Source organism: Crinia signifera, unplaced genomic scaffold (assembly GCF_055691185.1).
Source record: "Crinia signifera unplaced genomic scaffold, ASM5569118v1 HAP2_SCAFFOLD_777, whole genome shotgun sequence".
Classification (NCBI taxonomy): Eukaryota; Metazoa; Chordata; class Amphibia; order Anura; family Myobatrachidae; genus Crinia; species Crinia signifera.
The window spans coordinates 4,980-22,634 of NW_028142683.1; the positions used below are offsets into that span (position 1 = coordinate 4,980).

General features: G+C 49.3%; 1 long non-coding RNA gene across 2 annotated transcripts; it reads left to right on the top strand.

The window, feature by feature from the left end:
- Positions 1-238: 238 nt before the first annotated feature.
- LOC146056280 (uncharacterized) lies at positions 239-9,913 on the top strand. 2 transcript variants are annotated; one of them, XR_014469099.1, is made up of 3 exons: positions 239-558; positions 2,343-2,611; positions 9,778-9,913. It is a non-coding gene; the product is annotated as an uncharacterized LOC146056280 (long non-coding RNA). The 2 variants fall into 2 exon arrangements; XR_014469100.1 differs by lacking the exon at positions 9,778-9,913 and adding an exon at positions 9,082-9,116.
- The last annotated feature ends 7,742 nt before the right edge of the window (positions 9,914-17,655 follow it).

The window sequence follows — 17,655 nt, forward strand, 5'->3', positions numbered from 1 at the left end:
GGGAGGGCTGGTGCGCATGTGCGGCCGCACACAGCACCTCCCGCGGTGCTTACAGCCCGACTGACACACTTCCGGGTTTTGCGGCGCCACCCTTCTCCCCGCCAGCGGAGCTCTGAAGCCGCGCAAAAAATTAAATGTATGTGAGCGGCTGCTGGGAGAGAGAAGTGCGGATGCTTCAGTAATGTCCACAGCTGTGTCTGCTTTCATTGATGCTTTGAGTAGGGCACTCAAAGCGGCAATGAAAGCAGACACAGCTGTGGACATTACTGAAGAATCCGCACTTCAGGGCGATGGTTGCTGCTGGGAATCAGAAGCAGCGCTGCAGCGGTCGGGTGCCTACCTCGGGGGATCAGCAGCCAGAGGAGCCGGCTTGGTGACAAGCAGAACAGGCAGGGATCGAATGTGTTCCTCACTTGATTTGTATGCCTGGGGGCTCCACTCTACACTCTCCCTGCACAGGCTGCTGCTGCGTGCTGCTGAACTTCCTGTGTCAGAAGAATGAAGCTCCAGTTCTATAAAGGTGGTGGCTGAGGGTATGATTCATCGGGGTACTGACAGGTAATGCACTTCCACTGTACAGTGTGTTTGTCACTGTGTGTGCATGTTAGTTTGCCCTCCCCTGCCCATTTCAATTACAGCAGCTGTAATGGGGTGCTTTCAGCCAGGACCCTGACACTGCAAAATGGCACCTAGCTGCTCTGAGATTACCATCCCTGGCCCCACTGCCCCAATGTACACCATAATTCTCCTCTCTCCTGCTCATCCACCCACCCACTATTCCTCCTCTCTCCTACTCTCCCACTATTCATCCTCTCTCCTGCTCTTCCACCCACTCTTCCTCCTCTCTCCTGCTCCATCCACCCACTATTCCTTCTCTCTCCTGCTCCATCCACCCACTCTTCCTCCTCTCTCCTGCTCCATCCACCCAGTATTCCTTCTCTCTCCTCTTGTTTCTCCCACTAATCCTCCTCCATACTCCCGTATCTAGCCACACTAGTAACCATTCTCCCCCCAATTACAGTGCACCCCCTGTCATTTTTTCATCTGGATCATGCATTAGAGTACAGTAGCCAAAGAAGGAGGGGGCAGTTTAGACTGAAGGAGAAAAGGGGAGGCCATCCTTTAAGGCAGTGGTTCCCAACCCTGGTCCTCAAGTACCCCCAACTGTGCACATTTTCCAGGTCTCCACACAGAATCACAGGTGACATAATTAGCTCCACCTGTGATCTTTTAAAACGTGTCTGAATAATGAGTGCACCTGCTGGGTGACCTGGAAATGTGCACTGTTGGGGGTACTTGAGTACCAGGGTCGGGAACCACTGCTTTAAGGGACAGTTTCTGCAGGGCAGGCATGCCATCTGCATTTCCTCTGCCACAGTGCAACCCACCTTCCCATTTAATCTGCTTAATCCCTTCCCCCATCCCAGAGCTGTCATATGCTTTGATACAGGCAGAATGGGGCTCTGGGCATGGCCAGCGGTGAGATGATGTGTCTAACCAACTGCGTCTCCATGCTTTGTAACTTATATTTCAGCTAACAGTATAGGTGCAGTAGGCAGAAGCTGGGCTCCCGGGGGGGTGTAAGAGCAGGGTCAGGGCACAGCATACTGCAGACTTTGGCCACTGAGCTGGAGGGAGTGAAGACAAGCTGTAATGTCACTGTAGTGTAGCATTTACAGTGTAGTGATATAGTGCTGCATATTGAGGGAATGTACTGTAGTGTAGAGGAGTGGAGGCAATGTAGTGTAGAGGAGTGGGGGCAATGTACTGTAATGTAGTGATTTCTTTCAGTGTAGAGATATACTGTAGGACCTGATTCTGGTTGGCTTAGACTTGCGGAGTCAGGTCCTAGACCTGGGCGGGCGGCTGACGTCCTGTGGTGGGAGGCAGGTTGGTGGGGGCCTAAAACATATGTTTGCACCTGGGCCTACTAGACATTAGTTCCGCCACTGAGTGCTGTGTAGGGAGATCGGTGCTGCTGCTGTGATCTGTGCGGTGCTGGTAGGTGGGGGTTGCTGTGCAGGAAGAAGGGTTAGGGGTGCTGACATGCTGGGATAGGTGTTGGTTGCTGTGTTGTGCTGGAACAGGGTTGGTGAGTGTGGCGAGATGGCATACAGGGATGGGTGCTCTGCTGTGATCTGTGCTGTGCTTGAAGAGGGGTTTTAAATGAGGGGTGCTGTGCTGGGTGAGGGGTGATGGATGCTACATAGTAAGGGGAGAGTCTGGGGTCCTGTGTTGTGAGGGTAGACTATGCCGTATAGAATGCCTTCTGTGGTAGGGCTGTAAGGGACTTTACGCTAACATCCCCCCGTCATTTAGGTGCTTATTTTTTTTAAATCTAGTTTAAGTTGCAGCTGACACCAGAGACGGGAACTGCGGTCTGAACCTTGCGGGAACCAGAAGCAGACAGCTAGAGACGGGAGCCTGACCCACAAAGCTGCTTGAAGCTGACACCAGAAGCAAGAGTCAGGAGCTGAGGTATGAACCTGGTGCTAGCCGGAAGCTGATATCTAGAAGCACGAGCCTGGAGATCGGATCGGACACTCGCAGCTGCCGGGAGCTGGCAACTAGAAGCAGGAGCTGTGCAGCAGCCTGGAGCTGACAGCCGGAGGTAAGTCGGGGGGTCGAGCGCAGCTTAGGATGTGGCAGTATGGCCCTCTACCTCACAAGCTGCTTCACACCACACTTGCACCAATGTTACATAACTCCCTCTTTCTCTCTCTCCGACTCTCCCTTTCTATCTCTATCCACCCCTCCGTCACTCTTTTCCTTTCTCTCCTTTCCTTTACAGCTGATTTCTCCCTCCTCTCTATTTCTCTCTCCTCTCCTTCTCTCTCCTCTCCTTCTCTCCCTTCTCTCTCTTCCTCTCTCTCCTTCTCCTCCTCCCCCCTTCTCTCTCTCTACATCCTTAGCCTCTCTATCTCCCTCCCTCTCATCCTCTTTTACTTTGTCTCTCCCTCTCCATTATTATTATTATAATTTTATTTATAAGGCGCCACAAGTGTTTCGCAGCGCCGTACAAAGGAACAATACAGGGAGACAAAGCTTGGCATAACATTGAATAAATAACAAAAATACAGTACAAATAAAGAGCGCCACAGATCAATACACATTACAGCTTGGATATAAGTAGTGAGGACTCAATCAACATACAACTAGAGGCTTGATGCCAATGATGGAGAGGAGTATGCGGACAAAGATGGTCACTGAGTGTTGGAGTATAGGAGAGCTGTGAGTGAAATGTGAAGAGAAGTGGGCTTTGACAACAGGAGGGAAGAGGGCCCTGCTCAGAGGAGCTTACAATCTAGTAGGAAGGGGAGACAGACAGATTGCAAGAGGTGCAAGCGAGTGGGTGGTGGTTAGATAGCAGGATGTAAACAGGCAGGGGGTTGGAGAACCAGCTGGTTTATGCAGTGGAAGGGTACGCTTTGATGAATAGGTGAGTTTTCAGTGCCTGTTTGAAGCTTTGCAAGGTCGGGGAGAGTCTAATGGAGCGAGGGAGTGCGTTCCACTGAGGGGGTGCAGCACGGGCAAAGTCCTGTACTCTAGCATGGGAAGCAGTGATCAGGGTGGAGGAGAGACGACAGTCGTCATTTCCCTCTACCCCTCTCTTTCTATCTCCCTCCTTTCTCTCCCCCTCTTACCCTTCTCTCCGCCTCTCTCCCTATCCATTCCCCTCTATCCCACTCCACCCTTCCCCTCTTACCCCCTTCCCTTCTTTCCCTCTGTCCCCTCTCCCCCCCTCCCTCCTCTTTCCCCACTCTCTATTTCTGTCACCTCTCTCTTCTGTCATCCAATGCCTCTACCTGCCATCCTCTGTCACACATTGCCTTCCCCTGGCATCATCCACTTACTACCTCTTTTACTCTCTCCCTGAGGTCACCCACTGCTTATCTCTATCACCCTTTGTCTCTCTTTGTAAACCACTGCCACTCTATCTCCCACTATCCATCCCCATCGTCCACTACATCACCCTCTACCTTTCCCCGGTGTGACTGTCACTATCTCCCCATTTCCCTCTCTCTCCTGTTGGTCTCTGACTTTTTTAGACATCACTCTTTGCCTCTTCCTGTTACCTTTTCACTGTCACCCACTGCCTCTCTACATCATTTCCTTTGAGACCACACCATTGTAAGGCCATGGCCACTGTTCCAGTTTTTTTACTTTTTGCACTGGGAGCCGAATTGCCAAGAAACAGTCCAATTGTTTTTGGCTGAGGGGATCAAAATTTCTAGTTACGCCACTGAAACCCCCCCCCCCCCACACACACAGCCTAACCCTAACCATACTCGCACCCCTGCGGCCTAACCTTAACCCTACTCATATCCCTCACAGGCCTTACCCTAACTAAAAAAAACACACACACAACCTAACCATACACCCCCTGCCCCCCTGCAGCCTAAACCTACTTCTACACACAACTCAGCCTAACCCTAATAATAATTCTTTGCAGCCTAGCTATAACCATACAAATACTGCTCCCGCCTGTCCCCTTATCCACACTACCACTACTCCAGCCGGCCCCTGCTTCCCACTACTGCTCCCGCCTGTCCCCTTATCCACACTACTCCTACTCCAGCCTGCTGCTGTTTCCCACTACTGCTCCCAGCCTGTCCCCTTATCCACACTACCACTACTCCAGCCGGCCCCTGCTTCCCACTACTGCTCCCAGCCTGTCCCCTTATCCACACTCCCACTACTCCAGCCGGCCCCTGCTTCCCACTACTGCTCCTAGCCTGTCCCCTTATCTTCTCTATTACTACTCCAGCCTGCCCCTGCTTCCGACTACTGCTCCCAGCCTGTCCCCTTATCCACACTACTACTACTCCAGCCTGCCCCTGCTTCCCACTACTGCTCCTAGCCTGTCCCGTTATCTTCACTATTACTACTCCAGCCTGCCCCTGCTTCCCACTACTGCTCCTAGCCTGTCCCCTTATCTTCTCTTTTACTACTCCAGCCTGCCCCTGCTTCCCACTACGGCTCCTAGCCTGTCCCCTTATCTTCTCTATTACTACTCCAGCCTGCCCCTGCTTCCCACTACTGTTTCTAGCCTGTCCCCTTATCCACACTACTATTACTCCAGCCGGCCCCTGCTTCCCACTACTGCTCCTAGCCTGTCCCCTTATCTTCTCTATTACTACTCCAGCCTGCCACTGCTTCCCACTACTGTTTCTAGCCTGTCCCTTTATCTTCTCTATTACTACTCCAGCCTGCCCCTGCTTCCCACTACGGCTCCTAGCCTGTCCCCTTATCTTCTCTATTACTACTCCAGCCTGCCCCTGCTTCCCACTACTGCTCCTAGCCTGTCCCTTTATATGCACTACTACTCCAGCCTGCCCCTGCTTCCCACTACTGCTCCTAGCCTGTCCCCTTATCCACACTACTATTACTCCAGCCTGCCTCTGCTTCCGACTACTGCTCCCAGCCTGCCCCCTGCTCCCCTCCAGGCCTCACTGTACAGTACCCACCCATAGCCACTATCCGCTCAAACCCCTGGCTTCCAGTATATACCTCTCTGACTTGTACACTACCGACAATATCCCTGCCCCCCCAGGAACATACACTGTCCATGCTACCCCAAGTCCTCCTAGCCACAGTACCCCCACCCCAGGGACATATACTTTCCACACTTTTTTGTGTGTGTGGAGCTCAATGTGTTTTTATTTTATTTCTGTGGGGGCTAATGGTTAATGTTTGCCCTGTCAGGGGTCAATGTATTTATTTTACCTGTTTGGGCTATCAGTAAATATCATTGTTTTCTATTTGAGCCAGTGTTTTATCTGGGGGGGAGAGGGGTGACAATGTGTTTATTCCTGTGGGGGGCAAATTGATTTTGATGTTTTTTTTTTCCTGCTGGTGCAAATGTGTTTGTATTTTCCTGCGGGGCCAGTCCATATATTTGGTGCACGGCCATGCACCAGGGCAGTGTAATGGCATTAGCATATAGCTGCAGATGCAACTGCAGCAAAAGTTGCAAGAAAGGCCGCAACTGCATGCAACCTGGAATTCTACCCTATAAGTAGGGATCCCGCCCCCTTTCACAGACCCCACCCCCTCAGCAGACTCCACCCCCATTAGGGCTGCTTTCATAAATTTCCCGGGCTGGTTTTTCATCCCAATCCGCCCCTGCTGAAACAGGTAAGGATCATATGGTCGACCTAAAGATTGTCGACAGTCATTAGGTCAACATACTGCAAGGTCGACATGGGTCAAGGTCAACAGGTCATTTGGTCCAAAAAAGCATTAGGTCAAAATGGTCTAGCTCTGGGGTAGCCAACCCTAGTCCTCGAGAGCTACCAACAGTGCATGTTTTGCAGGTCTCCTCACAGAATCACAAGTGAGCTAATTAGCTCCATCTGTATCTTTTAAAATGTGCCAGTGATTAATGAGTGCAGCTGTGCAGCAGCTAGGTTGTCTGTAAAATGTGAACTGTTGGTAGCTCTCGAAGGCTAGGGTTGGCTACCACTGGTCTAGCTCAACATGGGGTTTTGTACTTTTTTTTTTACCCGAATGCCGACACAGTCAACATGGACACAGGATTAAGTGCACCGCATCCCCTCGCATGTCTGGCTGTGCTTGGCACTCTATGTTATTCTCCCACCGCACCCTAGTGCAGGCGTTCCCAACCACGGTCCTCAAGGCACACCAACAGTACAGGTTTTAATGATATCCAGGCTTGAGCACAGGTGACTTAATTAGTACCTGTGATTTGGATTAATCCATCTGTGCTGAAGCCTGGATATCACTAAAACCTGCACTGTTGGTGTGCCTTGAGGACCGTGGTTGGGAACGCCTGCCCTAGTGGATGGTAGGGCATGAAATTCCGCCTGTCGGCACATGTCGGCTCAAAAAAACCCCCAAAAATCCAGTGAAAAACCCAGTCGACCTAGACCATGTTGACCTAATGACCTGTCGACCTAGACCCATGTCGACTTTGCAGTATGTCGACCTGATGACTGTCGACCATCTGATATCGCTGATACAGGTTAATAGATAGAGGCTATCAATCCGAACGGCCTGTAATTGGTATAGCTATCTCACCCCTGCATTACTATATTAAGTATCAATTGGTAATGGGGGAGGCGCACCCAGGAATATGTATTAGACTTGGAAGCAAAGAAAGATAAAGTATTCCTACAAGGGGCAATCTAGGTTAGCATATATTAATGTTCTGATTAATGTTATAGGTACATTAATAAAGTGACCCAAGAAACAGAGAATTGGCTAAAACATGATGTTTATTGAATCATTTATTAAGGACAGCGAAATATTAAAAACATAAGTGAAAAGTGATAAATGTGAAATAAAGTGCATTAGAAAAAAAATTAAAATAAGTCTGTTACGTGTGTGTTATCGGTCATAGCATGTGTGTCTGTAATACTGTTATTAATCTCCACGCAAATATCAATTATTGCTCTAATTAGGCAGTCTTGTAAATTCATCAACAAAGGGACATGTGCACGTTTCAAGATGACGGGTGCAGCAAAATTGTTAGGAATAAAGGTGCGTACACACGGGGCAATATGATCGCTGGCAATATATTGCTAGATTATATTGCCCAGTGTCCCGTTTTGTGAAAACGGGAGCGCGCACCCGGCGATTTATCGCTGGTGCACACTCCAATCACTGGCAATATGGTCGCTCAGCAACCATATTCCCAGCTATTTCAGCCCCTATCGCCCCCGTGTGTACACAGCATAATCGCCCCCGGATGACGTCAGCGAACCGGGACCAGGGCGGTCTTTTCGTATGGGCTTAATGGGCACTTGCTCTGGGGCCCCAGGTGTATAAGGGCCATACTCTGATAGCTGAGGATCCCCTTTTTCCAGGGATACCAGCATTTTTAAAATCGGCCCTGGGGAAATGGAGATATCCAACTTCAAAGCAGCAGTCCACATCTGACCTGTTAATTGCACTTCCCAGTCAGAATTCTCAGGTTCTCTCTGACTTAAGGTGCCCATACACGTCTCGATGCGGGCGTGCATTTTGAGCTTAAATAGCACGCATCGCATTCATCCTTGTACATGCGTTGTGCATACAATGCGATGAAAAGCAAGTACAAAAAGTATGTGCAGCACATACTTTTCTCTTTCAATGGTCCTGGTGACACAGCTTCACATTGGGATGTAGGAGGGTCCGCAGGAGCCAGGCACCTATCCTAAAGCTTTTGGAGGGTAGGCTCCTCTCCTACTGCATCCCAGACTCCTCAGTTCGTGTTAGGTGCCCACTGGAGTGGGTGCTATTCTAAAGGGCTGCCGGAGCAGCCGAAGGAGTAGAGTTAGTTAGGGTTTTTATTATTTTATTAACTTTTACACTAGCTAGGTAGGCACAGTGTGAGGATTCTCATTAGTGAATCCTCACACTGCTAGCACAGCAGGAGCTGACAGAAGCGCGTCCTGTCAGCTCACTGTGCACAGGGGAGACGCTGCCTGGCCTCCCTGTGCAGCGCTTACAGCTTCTTTTAAGAAGCTACGAAAACTCCACAGAATGATACTGAGCGCTGATTACCTATTCTACCGACTGTCCAGGATACACAACCAGTGTCCAACATACAAATTCTCAGTTGAAGTAAAAAAAATTGTGACATCTAGTGGTGCGAATAGGAACTGCAGGCAATCATCCCGATCATCCCTTTTTGTGATCATCCTTTTAGTACATCCGCAAATGGTGCCCTGCATACACAAATACATCCACTATAACCACAAACCCTAGCATACTACACATCCTATAACTAGCGAGTCTACCACATACCGACATCCTAAAAAAGAAACCTCCTCTATTACCCATAACGCCCAGCATAAACACACAACAGCGCACATATACCTGTACCACAGCCGCACAGCATCTGCCATGAGCCTGACGTCTGCCTTGTGTCCCGTGTCCTCGGCTCCTGCAGCAGGAGGTGCTGGGTCGTCCTCTGCTCCGCCTGTTGTGCTGTTCTGGGTCGGCCTCTGCTTCCACCCCCGGCTCCTATCAGGCTGGGGATCCTCCTCTATCCTCTCCTCCGCTGGGCTGTCACCTGTCCTCTGAGCAGCTCCTGTCCTTGATGTTACATCGTGTTCTTAACTTACTTTCGGGCAGGCATCTCTACGGGCAGCTCCGCACCACTGAGGGGGCTTCTACAGGTCTCCAGCTAGGGGTCCTTTGCATGTCCTCCAGTCCTGGTTCCTCGAGAGCGGGTGTCCTTCGCGGTGCCTGCGCACCTTGGTCTCCACTTGCTGCGTCCTCTATCTTCTTCGGAGCAACTTCAGGAGAATCCTCCGGCTGGGTGTGCTCCCAGGTAATTTACCCCCTCAGCACCTTCTTCCTTGAGGTTCTAGTCTTCACCCTCTCGGCTCCTCCACAGGCAGGCACTATGTAGGACACCTCGGCAGCACACATCATTCTGTTCTCTCTGGGTTTGGGGCTCCTCCTGTGGTTGGCAGCTAGTGGGGGCAGCGCGGTTCCCTTCCCTCTGGCAGGTGGCAGCAGTAGGGGACTTGGAGGAGCCTGGCTCTCCTGGCGCCATTCCTGGTCTCACAGCTGCGCAGCCTCCGCTCCTTACAGGTCAGCAGCTCACAGCACTGCACAGGCCCTTGTCCTCTCCAGGGATCACTCTTCCCGGTGCCGGCTCTCTCTGTTGTGGGTTATGCATCGCTGCAGGACCGCCTCTGATCCCCCTGCCCTACCTCTCTATAGTCCCTCTCACTGGCTCACCCGCCATATCCTGTACTGGCTGTATCATATATTTTTATATTTCTTTATACTCAAAGGCTATATATCCCCCTTCCCACACAGATTTAAGTTGCGACTATTTGACACAGTGGCTGCCTTGATAAAGGTACCAGCGGGGACCGAAACGTCAGAAGATCTCTCTTGCAGAAAATAAACTTTGGATTACCTCCTGGTTGTACCTCCATTGAACTACAGACTGGTGAGTGCTGTTTATTCCCCCAGTGGGGGTTCTTTCTGGTATCTATCTATCTAAGGAATTATCCAAGCAGGCAGCGGCACTCCATGGGCTTAACAATGTGTTTATTGGAGGTGACCGACGTTTCGGGGACTGGATACCCCTTTGTCAACGCGTGCGGGTGACACAGCAAACATTTAAATACATACAGCATGTGCATACTCACCATTCCCGTACGTGGAGCGTCCCGGTTGCGTCCAGTGCGGCTTCCGGTGCGGGCGGATGTCAGTGGGCGGAGCCTCACTGCATCATCACGCTCCCCTCTGTTGTAGATGGGTTGCTATGGTGACCCCACCGTATCGCCCACTTCTGTATGACAACCTCCGCTCCAGGATCCGGGTTTGGCTTCTGCCTATAACAACACATAAATGGCACATAAATAACCTACATTAAAACAGTAAAACAATGTTAAAAAATGGTGCAAGTTTGAAGTGTAAATTTCAGATGCCACGGGACTACTGCCCGAGCAATGTTTAAGAAGTGATGTGAAGAAGATGTCACCGCATCTAGCGTGACAATTGTATGGTGTTAACACAGGGATCCGGACGGGTGTGTTACATATGGATCTCTGTATACAATAATAACATGGTCAAACTGATCGCTAATGATCATGTTTGTAAATCGGAGATGTCAGGCTCTAACACATGGGGGAGATGTGCTGTGGGATCTCTATGAATGTGAGAATTACAGGGGCGTGTTGTACCATAAATATCGGCTCCACAAGTGATATATATGCTTCATGTTGTCTTTGAGAACAGAACAGCAGTATAGCGTGTATATATATACTATGTATACATCGGGGGAAATGTACCAAAATGGATTCGTAAAAAATAGGTGTATTCGTAGGCAGAAATACGCCTATTTTTTACACATTTGTATTTTTGGGATTTACACACACTTCTTTGTATGTCAAACAGACAGATCGCAATACTATACTTAGACACAACAGCTCGCACCCACGCAACACGGTGGAGAGTCTCCCATACTCAGTTTTTGAGAGTATGCAGGATCACTGATACCGACTCTGAAACCCATCACCAACTGGACATCATGCAGCAGAAGTTCGAGGACAGAGGCTACCCCAGACAGGGCCTACTTAAAGCCAAGGCCAGGGCTCTGGCGTGTGAGCGCACCACTCTTATCACAGGTGCAACACCTAAAGTCATAAAGCCATGTATTCCATGGGTTAATGACTTTAGCTCTGCCAGCCGAGAAACCACCAGCAGAGTAAAAAACTGGTGGGAAATTGTGCGTTCGGATCCCGAGCTACCGGTGTTCAAAGACACCAAGCTGATGCCGAGCTACAAGCGCGGCCCAAACTTGAAGGACCTATTGGTCAAGACCGAGATTACAAATTTTGACACCCCTTCTAGACAAATCAGACCCACCAGAATGGGCTGTTACCGGTGCCTAGGCTGCACAACATGCAGCTTCATGACAGCTTGCACCGAAATTGCACATCTCTATACGGGTAAAATTTTTTTAAATCAGATGGCCCCTCACGTGCACGACTAAATTTGTTATCTACATCATTTATTGTCCATGTGGAATACATTACATCGGCAAGACCGATTGTGCCATACGGGCAGCCCTTCATTCTGGCTCAGGGGAGCAACCAGTGACCAGGCATTTCGCCAAGGCCAAACATAACATGGCAATGATCAAATATAAGATCATAGACCACGTGCCGGCACACATACGGGGTGGCAACCGTTCCAAACAGCTTCTGCAGCTTGAGTCCAAGTGGATTTACAAAATGGACACACTACACCCTAAAGGCCTTAATGACACACTTGGCCTACATAATTTTTTGTAACCATTTTGGTCCACTAACACACAATCATGTCTTCCTTCTTCCTTTTCTCTCCCCCTTGTTAAAGGTACTTGTCATCCCACTGTGTGACACCAGTCCCCCAGCCTTATCGGTGTCCAGGTGACACACCAGGATAACATATAATATACAAGATGCTGGCATTCTGTTGTTGCAATTTCTGGCTTCTGGTGCTATGCGCATACAGTGATGCTGGCTGCATCACCCCACACAGGGCTGTTTTTGCTTATTATAGATACCCAGCAGGGACTCAGTATTTCTCCCTGCATTTAAACCACTCACGCCATAGGGTTTGCACCTCACCCAGTATATGCACTTTGACTTTTGCCCAGTACGGCTCCAATTCGGGGCCGCACGCAGTTATCTTTTTATACGTATACCCTTTTTAAATGTTCGTTTTTTATTATATATGTCTTCTCATTTTTAGCCACTAGATGTCACTATGTAGTCATAATATGGTCATGTCCACTTGTTTTTTTTGCATTTTTTATTCACTTGCATCCTCTGAAGTTTTGTGTATGTATGGATGCCTTTGTTGCTTTATGACTTCTGTAGCACGATACTTGTATTCATGCTAATGTGAGCTGCAATCTCTTTCCCAGCCCACCCACGTCACCGCGGGATGACGACCGTGATGACGCTCGGTCAGCTGGACGCCGCCGAACGTGGTGACGTCACTGCTGTGCGCAGGACTCCGGAAACCGGCCCGTGGATGCTCGTGGGGGACGGCTACAGGGAGGGGGTAAGTTAGCGCCTATTTGTTAACATGTCTTATAAATACCCATGCACTTGCACTTTATTCTGTACTTCACCCTGTCTGCATTTTGTCCTGACGACGGGGGTCCGGCCCCCGAAACGTTGACGCCTGTAAGACCACTTATGGAATAAACACGGCCTTTTGATTTCACCAGCATTTGTGAGTCCTCGAGTGCCCATTCATTTCGTCATTGTATTCTGTGGGCAGTTCATTGTGGCTGCCCTCTGCAAGCTGGCACCGGGGCAAGCTACACATCTCAGCTCACTTCAGTCCAGAGTGACGGCCCTTCCGGATTTATATATATATATATATATATATATATATATATATATATATATATATATATAGAACAAAGAGTGGGGTACCCTTTCAATGCGCTAGATAAAGTAGATTGGGCAGCACTCTGTCAGTCCCCCCTGTTAGCGGGGGAAGTGGGGAATAGAAGAAAAAAGATAGAAGACAGAGCGCGCCACTATTTTATGGAGATCCACCACCAGAAGGATCAAGAAAATATATCGACAGGTCACTGTACAACAGTATTTAATACAATTAATTTAAAAACAAAGTAAAAACATTTTTGCTTGTATGCAGTCAGTTGGTCGAATCGATATAATCAGGAAAAAACTCCCAAGGCGTTTCGTCAAAAAAAATGACTTCCTCAGGGGTAACTTTCTAGGTGGTGGAGAAAGGCCATATTACTAATTTAGTATATACACAATTAAGTAGTTACTTTTTCAATACTGAGAATGTACATACCCTTAGGTAAATGGATAGTGAATGTAAGTTTTCACTCCGGATAGCGGTCTTACTGACAAACTGTACAAAAGTGTGCAAATGGATCCCTTGGAGATCTTAATGCTGGTATCCAGCTGCAACTATAGCATAATAATAGAGTATACAAAGAAAATAAAATACTGTACTCTATAGCGCCTTCGGATCCGGGAGCAGCCTGAGTTTTTGACTCATCCACTGATACCACAATATTTTCTGCTCAAACTACATAATATTAATAATTAGCCACCATATATAACCAGGAGGAATAACTTTAAGTGGGGGCAGGACGGAGTCTGTGTACAGACCAATTGTTCTAAATATACAGTTTATTCATTGGCACAAAACAGCAAAATAGGTTAAAATTAAAAAAGTGCATTAAGAAAAAAGTGAATAGAAATTGGAGCTGTGTGTCCGTGTCGCTGTACACTTATACAGTGCCCGTGTCAGCAGATTTCAACATACACAATTTTCTTTCTCTTTCAATGGTCCTGGTGACACAGCTCAACACTGGGATGTAGGAGGGTCCGAAGGAGCCAGGCACCTATCCTAAAGTTTTAGAGGGTAGGCTCCTCCCCTACTGCATCCCTGGACTCTTCAGTTCGTGTTAGGTGCCCACTGGAGTGGGTGCTATTCTAAAGGGCTGCAGGAGCAGCCGAAGAATTAGAGTAGTTAGGGGATTTTTATTATTTTATTAACTTTTACCCTAGCTAGGTAGGCACAGTGTGAGGATTCTCATAGTGAATCCTCACACTGCTTGCGCAGCAGGAGCTGACAGAAGCGCGTCCTGTCAGCTCACTGTGCACAGGGGAGACACTGTCTGGTCCCCCTGTGCAGCGCTTATAGCCTTTTCTAAAAGGCTGCCTGGGCTCCGGAGTACCCTGAAACCGGCTCCACGTTTAGGTGGGGATCATGGGGGACAGGCGCTCCGTGATGGCGGCGGCCATTTTATGCGGAGCTTACACGCTGAGCTCCTAGATGAGAGGACAGCAGCGTTGTGACAGGCATGTTCCAAGTGATCCCCATTTGAGGGGGAGACACTGGAACTAGGAAATCCTACCTAAGGAGCGGCTTGCTGGGGGTGGTTGGCGCCAAAAGGTCACGGACCCCGCAGCAGCAGGGACCTGTGGTCTCTTCCTTCACTCTGACTTTGGCGCCTTTCAGAACGCTTGCAGCGGAGCTGAGCTGGCTTACTGATCCTGGCAGAGTGACTTGGATTTCCTGGGCATCGCTTCCCCGCAGTTGAAACCAACAGACAGATAAGTGATTGGGTGCATTGCCTCTGTATAAACGCTTGTACATTGTTTGCACTGTGTATACTGATAGATATACATTTATCACTTGCGTCATGTCTGAGCATCAGGCTGTGGTTTTGGGGGAGGGAGCCCTTAATGCACTGAGCGAGTGCAATGTTTGCACACAAAAATTTGTCCCTGAGCAGATGGCCAAGGGGGGCTTATGTATTACTTGCGCTGATGTGAGACCCATGGGCAGTGATCCCCATAGGGCAGAGCATATGGAACCTGCGTGGGCCAGGGCCCTAGGCAGGTCAGTAAACGCTTTGGTGCAGCTTTTGGCAGAGTGATGGGCTGGTAGAATCACAGAGACCTATGCCATCATCTCAGCAGTCGTCTGGCTCCTTGCCTCTTACCCAGGCAGATCCTGCACTTATCCAGGTGATGCAGGATACTGCAAAAGGGATTAACAGGTTCAGTGAAATGCTGGACAAAATGGATGATGTGGCAGGGACCCCTAGAAGGTCTTATGCCTTAACTACTGTGGTAGATGAAGAGGAAGGAGAGTATACTGACATCCCCTGGGATCAGGGTGATGATTTGGAAGAGAACTCTGCTGCTGGTATAGAGGATCTCATTGTAGCTGTGAAGCAGGCTTTAAAGCTGACTGTGGAGGATAAGACTCCTGTTAAAGGTGTTTTTAAGCGACAGCGGAAGGAGGCTGTTACTTTTCCTTCAGATGAGGGGTTACAGGAATTGTTAGAAGGGGCTTGGAAAACTCCTGATAAGAGGCTTCAGATGCCAAAACGATTCCTTAATCTGTACCCCATGCCAGAGTCTCATGCGGAGCTCTGGGAAAGGGTCCCAGTTGTGGACGCTTCAGTGGCACGTTTGTCCAAGGCTACTGTATTACCAGTACAGGGCGGTGCAGCTTTTAAAGATTCTGTGGATAAAAAGCTGGAGGGAAACCTCAAGGCTATTTTTGAAGGGGTGGGGTTTACCTTACGACCCCTTATTGCTTCAGCCTGGGTTTCTAAGGCCATGATAGAGTGGGCTGGTGAATTATGCACCATGCTGCAGGCTGACCCGGGTGCATTACTGCTTGCAGAAAAGATTAAGGCAGCAGCAGAATATGCAGTTGAAGCAGAGGAGGAAGCTATTAAAATGGCAACCAGAGTGTCCACAGTCTCCATTAATGCCAGGAGAGTGCTTTGGCTTAAAGCCTGGGAAGCAGACAATGAGTCCAAGAAGGCTCTGGAAACATTAGCCTTCAAAGGAAAGGTACTCTTTGGTACCGAATTAGAGGAGATTATAAAACAGGCCACAGGCGGCAAAAGTACATTCCTGCCGGCTTCCTCAGCAAAGCAGACGTCCAGGTTTTCTGCTTTTAAGCCGTCCTTTCGGCCCTCCCCTAGAGGTGGTGCGTCCTTTCGAGGACAGTCTTTCAGGGAAAGTTTTCAGCCCTCTAGAGGCAAGACACAAAAGTCAAAATTTGGCTCTTTTCACAAGAAGCCTGCCAATAAAGGAGAGGATAAACCCTCTGCATGACTGTCAGGGGCTTTGCCCGACAGTGACAAAAGTGGGCGGGCGTCTCACGCTCTTCAGGGACGCTTGGGCTTCTCTAGACCAGGATGCCTGGGTGCTAGACATCATAACACAGGGTTACAAAATCCCTTTCAGAGGGCCACCTCCGAAGAGGTTCATTCCCACATCCTTACCAAAGGAGGCACGGCTGCGTACAGCTCTTGTGAGAGCAGCGCACTCCCTTTTGGAAAAAGGGGTGGTGACACTAGTCCCCAAGACAGAGTGGAAGAAAGGCTTTTACTCCACGCTGTTCCTGGTGCCCAAACCAGACGGGTCTTTCAGACCAATACTAAATTTGAAGTCTCTAAATGTTCATTTATGGGTAGACCATTTCAAAATGGAGTCTCTACGGTCAGTACTTCTGAGTCTGGACCAGGGAGAATTTTTGGCGTCCATGGATGTCCAGGACGCATATTTGCACGTCCCTATACACCCGGAGCATCAGACCTTGTTGAGGTTTGCCATAGGAGACCTGCATTTACAATTCCGGGCGTTACCCTTTGGGCTAGCAACCGCGCCAAGGGTATTCACAAAGATAATGTCAGTAATGGCGGCGGTGCTGAGGCTCAGGGGAATCACAGTAATACCCTATTTGGACGATCTCCTGTTCAAAGCAGAGTCAGCAGCCATGCTGCAGAGTCACTTGGCAGAGGCCATCGGCTTTTTGCAGGCTCACGGCTGGATTTTAAATTTGCAAAAATCTCAGTTGGTACCGTCACAAAGGCTCCAATTCTTGGGAGTCATACTGGACACCCATCTTCATCGGGTATTCCTCCCGGAGGTAAAGGCCAGGGATCTGGTCACCCTAGTCCAGGAGATTCTCAGGGCTCAGAGCATTTCAGTATGGAGGTGCCTCAAGCTCCTGGGGAAGATGGTGGCGTCATTCGAGACGCTTCAATTTGCCAGGTTCCACTCTCGGAGGTTCCAATGGAACATTTTGTCAGCTTGGTCAGGAAACACTTTGACCATGAAATCCGAGATGATAGTGCTGTCTTCGGACACCCGAGAATCCTTGAAATGGTGGACAGAAGTAGATTCCCTTCAGTGGGGTCGGTCATTACAGACCTGGGACTGGTTGATAGTAACTACCGACGCCAGTCTCAGGGGCTGGGGGGCAATAGTCCTGGATCTCAGGCTTCAGGGCCTGTGGACGGCAGAGGAATCAGCGTTACCAATCAACATCTTGGAGCTGAGAGCTGTCTGGAAAGTCATTTCCTTGGCGGGAGACAGGTTACAGAACCTTCCTTTGAGGATTCAGACCGACAATGCCACAGCTGTGGCGTATCTGAATCACCAGGGAGGTACACGCAGCAAATTGGCCATGTGGGAGGTATCCAGAATCTTCCTATGGGCGGAACAGAATGTTCCAGCTGTATCGGCTATATTCATCCCAGGAATAGAGAATATAGAAGCCGACTTCCTGAGCAGGGAGGAGCTCAAGGAAGGGGAATGGAGCTTACACCCTCAGGTGTTTCACCAAATCACTTCGATGTGGGGAACTCCGGATGTGGACCTGATGGCATCCAGG